Below are 7,691 nucleotides of genomic sequence, written 5' to 3'. Positions count from 1 at the left end.
AGGGTCTCCTTCCTGCAATAAAAACCAGATATTTCTACTTAAGCTTGCAAACGACCTTCTCCGTTTAAACATTAACTTTGCAGCAAACAACCCCCAGGGAGCATTTGCTGGGTTTTAATAATTGATGCTTTTATTAATCCACAGGCAACATTTTGAATAACAAGCCTTTCAAAAATTACATTCCTCTGCTGTTTTGCATCCAAGGGGGTGAAGCCGTGAACACCGGTCCCCAAAGGAGAGAGAAAGCCGGAATTTACAGCCTGCGGCTCCTTGTTGAGGTAACTGTCGTCGAGGGCCAACGGTGTACTTCTGCGACATAAACAGGAGCGTCCAATGTAAGGGCAGGGTTATTCCCCCCCCCCGCATCTTTTAAACAGGAGCTCAGAAGGAAAGGGTTAGCAGAAGCAGCCATGTATACCACACATGAGGGAGAGAGGGAGAGATTGCCTTCACAATGCTGCTTTGTCGCGTTTGCAGCTAAAACCCGCGGTTTCACTGCTGCGGGATGGCGGTGGGTTAATCGTAAATGCAGGAGGCAGCGCGGGCTTCCTAGCGGCCATTTGGCTCACTGAGCCCACCCCTGCCCTCTGCCCCTACTTCTGGCAACCAATCAGCAGTCGCCATCCACCCCGGAACGCCCCCAGCCAAAGTGAGGTCACATGGCAGAAGGGGCACGGGGACCTCGCTTGGAAGGAAAACGTTGGGGTAACTCCACCACTTTTTTTTTTGTAATGTGCAGCTTCAGGGAAAAGCCGCACGGCGGCTGCAATTTGGCAGCGGCATCGTAGAACTGATTCCGTGGCGCCGCGTAGAAACCAGGGGCAAAGAAGATGCATAGACAGCCCCAAAGAGTCCACAAGAATTCCCAGAGGGTCTTCTATTATGCACAGGAACTGATACACGAAGAGGAAGAGCTAAAGGTTAAGGCATAAACACAATCAACGCCAATGATCACTTCCTCCACAGAAGGTCTATTTCTGCGCTCCCTTCTTATGACTCTTGGATTCGGGCTCAAAAGGGCTTCAAAAAGAGCAGCCTTCTCCAACGTGGTGCCCTCCAGATGTGTTGGCCTTTGACTCCCATAAGCCTTATAGGACTATTTCCTGTCTCAACATGCACAGGATTGCGCCTGAAGTCCAGAATCTGAAACGGCCCCACTACAGGACCAGCAACACCAGTGTTTCCCTTAGGAATCATAGCGAGGGGCGCTCCCTAGAACAAGGGGCTTTATTATGGGATTCCTGTAATGCACGGCATTAACAATAATGGCAGGTTAGGTTGCTTTTAGGTCTGATTCTTAAAAACAAAAACAACCCCCCCCCCACTCCTTTCAAGACTGTGCAAGAGGAGAAAGACGGGAACGCCAGGAAACGACAGAGAGCAACAGGAGTTCAGCTTAGCGGCTGCCAAGGGAGGCCGCTCGCAAAGGAGCTTTGTGGCTCTTGACTGTACAGCCACGGCACGCAGGAAGGCATCAACAGCCAATCCGATCCTCATGCTGTGCTTTTCAACTGCTGCGCCGTGGTACTTAGAAAGTCGAAATGTTTCCCAAGGCGGCACTCGCACAAAAGCAAAGCTTAGTCATTTGGAGCAGGAGCTAAATATTTTATCTTATTTTGTTAAATAACGATCCTACCAGGGGCTCCCGTCACGTTTTCCTTCTAGAGCCGAGCCTGGACTGTACCACTGTCGGACTGGAGCTGGGGGAAAGCCTGTGATCGTGTGCTTCTCTCACATTGGCTGCATTCAGACATCAATGGTGGGGTAATAATTAACTTGACAAATGTTTATCTAGGGGGTACTCCCCCCAAAAAACATAATAATCAACTGTGGTCTGGATTAGGATCAGCACTGAGTTGACTATTAGTCCACGTTGAGTTGACTCACTCATCCCCTGCCCTCTCTCCCCACTCAGTCCTCCCAGTGGTATCCCATCAGCCATTGCTGCCAAAAATCTATCCAGCCAGCTGGGCTAGAGTGGCAGCTACTGCTTAGACCACTCTTGCCTTACAACGCTGTGGCTGATGAACTAACCAACGGTGGCTAAGGAACTAACCAGCAGTGCCCTTCACACAACATGATAACCAATGGTGGTTCAAATTGCCAACTCTGCACAGCGTTGGTTATTTTGGCCAAATAACCAACTGTTGGTGAAAAAAACTCCCTCCACACAACACAACAACCCATGGTGGGTTAAATAACCAATCATCAGCTATTTAAACCACCATTGGTTATCGCGTTGCCTGCTCATGCAAAACTCTCATGCTAGGGAGAAGATGGATTATTTATTTATTCGTTTAAAACAGATTTATCTTACCCTTCAGCCAAAAAAAGCTGCCAAAGCAACTTACATACGATCAACAAAAACAAGATGACTTAGTGAACATGGGTCCTTTTTTAAAGTCCTCCATTTGAAGGCATCCCCTATTTCAGCTTTCCCCAACCTGGCGCCCTCCATATGTATTGGACTACAATTCCCATAATGTAGGAGTTTCTCACCCACTCCTGTTTAAACATGCATAGGGTTGTGCCCTGAATGATCATGACATTTTTAAAAAAAACATACTTTAATTTTTTTTTTTAAATAAATGGCATGCTGGGAGATGTAGGCCTTTTTTTCTGTCGAAAAGTCCGTAGGATTGCACCCTCAGTTGCTGCAGCCTGGTGACAGGGACAACTTGGTGGCAACAACGATGTGACCAACCACGTCCTGCCCCATCAATCCTTGCCCTTCTTGCCTTTTAAGAGCTGGGCTGAGGGACGGTGTGGTAAATGTGTCTTTATGCAAAGACATTGAGCAGGAATACTCCTGGTTGGAGCTGGGGAGTTAGCACTTTGCCCCTTACCATGACTAGTAAAAAAAAATCAATATAAATATTATTTATTATTTACACAATTCATAAACTGTTCTATATAAAAAAAAACCTGAGCAGTGAATAGTAAAGAGAGGCAGAGGGATCAAAATGCAAAAGAATAAAAATGTTTTAAATCACATTATACCAATAAAGCCATGGCTGGTCTTTCAAGAAAAGCATGTTGAAATACAAATGTCTTCAGCAGGCAGTGAAAATAAAGCAAGTTTGGTGTGTGCCTGACATCAAGAAGCAGGGAATTCAACAGAATACTGAATATCTTGAGGGTGCTTCCTTCTCCAAGTGGTTTCCAAACGGACGGCAGCTTCATGTGGAACCACCTGAAGGTCATTTTATGTGGTCAGTGACCCAACAGGCTGATAAGGGAGAAAGCACCATGGTCAAATATCCTGGTTCCCAGTGGTTTTGTACCAATGCTGTTTCTTCTATGGGTGTTTGTGCGATTCTTGTTGGTGCATCTGTGCCTGTCATGTCGGTGTTCTATTGTGCTATTTCTTCTTTAATTTTTTGAATTTCATGTTCTGTTAGCCTTTTGTTGTGGATTGTAACTCTCTTTTTTTGGGTCTATTAGTCATTGTTCTGTTCAAGTGTCCGTTAGGTGGGGGTAGATTTCAAGAAATCGCCTATGAAGTTCCGTTTGGTACCCTGATGCTATTGTTTCGAGTTGTGCGATTTTATATTAACAACGCATCACGTTACCATTCATTTCATCTGACCAAGCTAAGCGTTGCTTTGGGCGTCCTGACTTGGTGGTTGCCTGTGGAACAAGCAAAACATGTCTGGGGGAGTTTGGGTGGTTTTTCTCTTCCTTATTCATTCCCATTTTGTCCCACTGTTAACTTCGTGAAGCGTTCTCGGCCTTGACGCTGCCCATTCGAGGCTTTTCTTCACGTTTTTGTAACCATTATTTCACACTAACAGGGTAGTTAGCCCTGACTAGTGGTAGTTGGCTAGGGTGTGCCGTGCCCATGTAACTGCGTAAACAGTTACGTTTTGCAGTATTATTGTTTTTATTTTCATTACTATACCACCCAATAGCCAAAGCTCTCTGGGCAGTTTACAACAGTTCATAAGATAATAAAATACAGCAGAAAATATAAATATACAAAATTTAAAACAATGTAGACAACTAAAAATGTAGTATTTCAATTGAATACTACATCTGTTTAGATGGCAGGTGTAAATGCCCCAGCACATGCCATTAAATGCCTGGGAGTAGAGGACAGTCTTAAGATGACAGTGTTGGTGCCAGGTGGGCCTGTGTGGGGAGCTCATTCCATTGTGGTGGGCCACCACTGAAAAGACCCTCTCCCTTGTCATCTCCCTCAGAGGAAGCACTTGAAGGGCCCCTCTAGATGTTATAGTGTCCAGATATGTTGAGGTTGGGAGAGGCATTCTATCAAGTATTGTGGTCCCAATGGAACCAGAACTACCCCAGACTACAGATCTGTTCTTTCAAAGGGAGTGCAACCTCATCCAGAATAGGCTATAAGCCCATCTATCAGACCTAGGAACCACTCACCCACAGGGCCTCCATCTTGCCATGTTTTGGCTTCAGTTTATTGGCCCTCATCTATCTCGTCCTCAATGTTGTTTGACATTTCTATGAAGCCACTGGGATCGACCATTAGACGATTTGGAGCAAAGTGCCAGCCGTATGCTGATGACACACAGCTCTACCTACTTGTGACATCTGGATCAGGTGGGGCTGTGCAAATCCGGGATCAATGTTTGGATTCAATGATGGGCTGGATGAGGGGCTTCGGATCCAGGATTCTGAGCTCCCCTCCCGCTCACAGTTCACAAAACCAACTTCGGATGTGGGTTTCATGTTGCCCACCCCAGTTTAAATAATAGGCACCCTCTGAGAGTACGTGCAGTAGTCCCCCACCCCACAACCTTTTGAAGTATCAAGGAAACGGATGGCAGTTGTCAGAAACTATTGGATCCAGAGTGGATTTCTTCAAGAGTGTGGCCACACTATGTAGCTATCCAAGCCCAAAGCTGTCTAGAGACTGTAGGATTGCTCCCTGCATCACTTAAAGCAGATCCATTGGACTAAAGTTAGTCATGACTAATATCCTGCCATTGATTTCAATGAGTCTACTTTAGGTATGACTCAATCTGGATCCAATCACTTTAGTTTGCAGATTTATGGTGCTGGATGTATAATGATCATGATATGTGCACAACACACATACACACATATCATCACTGTCCCGCTGAATCAAGGAACCGACAAACCTGAATTCACTGCAGCAATTTTCGAATGCATGTCACCTTTCCCAGCGTACAGAGGAAAACATCCTTCTCCAAGTACAGCTTTCCTTTCCTTATGAGCCATCTCGTCCAGCCTAAATTTAGAGGGAAATAATTGCAATAATTACGCAAGATGCTTCTTTACAGTCCGCAGAAAAAAGAAGATTTTTTTTTATTATTTAAAGCTGCTAAGCGGCAAAAAGGAAGGCTTGTTTGTTCTGACAACACAGCCCTAAAAATAATGCCTGGCTTGATGGGGTATTTTAAAAAATAAAAATGGGATTCGACTTCCCTTTCAACTTTAGTGGATCAGATTCTCCAGTCTCTTCACACCTTCTTATAGAAGATGATTTGCTGAAATGCGTCTATGGTATTATCAGGTGGGGGGAGCAGAGGAAATGGGATTCAATTAAGGGACAAAGACATTTCAGACATTCTGTTTGCCTTTTTTTTTAAAAAAAGCCCAAAACTATACTAATTAGTATTTTCAGCAACTTATAGCACCAACTTGACTGTTCCTCCAAAAGAACAGAAGCAGAAAGAACAGTCTTCTATATGGCTGTTTATTTATGTACCACATTTCTATTCCTCCTTCCTCCAAGGTGCTCAGGTTGGTGTTTAACAGCCTTCACCAACCTGGTGCCTTCCAGATATATTGGACAACAGTTTCCTTCATCTCTAGCCAGTATAGCCTTTGGCTCAGAACAATGGGAGTTGTTGTTCAACACATCTGGATGGGACCAGGTTGGAGAAGACTGGTACATAATAGGACTGAGCACTGACTCGGGCTGAATCCCTGAATCCGAAGTGGTACCAGGGCAGTCCAAGGTGCCCCGAGGCCAAAGTAGATTGGCAATGAAACCTTGGGGCGCCTTAGGCCAATTTGGAGGTGCTTGGCCGCTCCCCACCCACTCACCTGCCTGGGAAAGCCAGTGCAAGGCCATTGTGAGTCCAATGGACTTACCACCCTCTCCCACCCCCCTCGCCCTCCCTGGTCACTTCCCGCTGCTGCGACTTACCTTTAAATCGTATCCTCCTCCTGAAAGATGAGCCGCAATTTAAAGCTCTCTGTTTTTAATATATCTATGGTCGCAAACTTCAGTGGCTGCATTCCTCCATGCTTAGCAGTGGAAAGCATGTATGTCCAATCAATTGTGCTTTGGAAATAAGATCTTTCCCTTGCAGGGCAGAGGTGGTGGGGCCAGGGAGAAAGCTTCCAAGTGATTCAGTACTGCTTCATTCTGAATAGTCCTGCAGAGACTTATCCTGCTTACTTCTGAGTAGACCTGATTCTCATGACATGCTAAGCCACAGCAGTTAAACATTTTGAGCTAAACATTATGGCTTAGTCAGTGTAGTGTAGTGGCTAAAGTGTTGGACTGGGCATCAGGAGATTTGGGTTCTGGTCCCCACTTGGCCATGGAAACCTCCTGGGTGACTTTGGGCCAGTCACAGACCCTCATCCCAACCTATCTCACAGGGTTGTTGTTGTGAGGATAAAATGGAGGGGGGGGAGGATTATGTATGCCGCCTTCAGTTCCTTGGAGGAAAAAAGGGGGGATACAAATGCAATAATAAATAAAATGTTGTGAGAACCATTTCTAACCATGGTAGCTACATAACCATAGTTTAAACATGCTTACTAACCATTTGCTACAAAAGAGTTAGTGGCTTAACGTGTCGTCTGAACAAGCCCAATGTTCAGCTCAAAATGCTTAATCACCGTGGCTTAGAATGTCATCTGAACAGAATCTTTGTTCAGACTGGGTGTCAAATCCAATTCTCCGGGCTTCTCTAAAAGGTCATGCTGCCTTCCCCTGGTCTCACTCCTTCCCTGACTAGACATTATTTGGTGGGTTCCTGGCTTTTCCACAGGTGCCCCCCCGCCCCATTCCAAGAGGTTGAAATGCCTCTCCTAAGCCTTAGTTACTAGGGCTGTGCTCTGCTTCTCTTCAGGTCGGAGAAGCAGAAGCAGATCGTGGTGCTTTGCCTCCCCTTAAGGTGGAGGTGAAGAGGATCAGGGGGCAGTGGATTGGATCGAGATGAAGGCGGCTCCTTCGCCTCGATCCAGAGCGCCGAAAAAAAGGTAAGGGGGCCTTACCTGGCGCTGCCGCCACCCGTTCAGTGACGGTGGCAGAGCCAGGTAAGGGGGAAGGGGGGAAGGGGTCTTACCTGGTCCGTCGCGGCCCGTCGCCGGCTTCACTAGAGCCTGCAGCTCAATCCGGAAGTGTAGGCCCCAAGCGGGGCCTACAGTTCTGGGTTGAGCCACGGGCTCTAGTGAAGCTGGCGATGGGCCGCAATGGACCAGGTAAGTGGTGTGTGCGAGGAGGGGTTTACCTGGCCCTGCCGCCACCCATGCAGCGACAGCAGCGGAGCCAGGTAAGGGGGCAGGGGGGAAGGGTCTTACCTGTGTCCGTCTGCGGTCCGGTCTTCCTGTTTGAGTCCTCGGGCTCAGTTGAAGCCGCTGCCGGACCGCGGACAGACGCAGGTAAGGGGGGAGAAGGTAGGGGGGCCTTACCTGGTGCTGGCGGCGCTCTGATTCGGATCCGGAGCTCCACA

This window comes from Elgaria multicarinata, chromosome 13 (assembly GCF_023053635.1).
Source record: "Elgaria multicarinata webbii isolate HBS135686 ecotype San Diego chromosome 13, rElgMul1.1.pri, whole genome shotgun sequence".
NCBI classification, from domain to species: domain Eukaryota; kingdom Metazoa; phylum Chordata; class Lepidosauria; order Squamata; family Anguidae; genus Elgaria; species Elgaria multicarinata.
Note: the sequence above shows the minus strand (reverse complement) of the source record.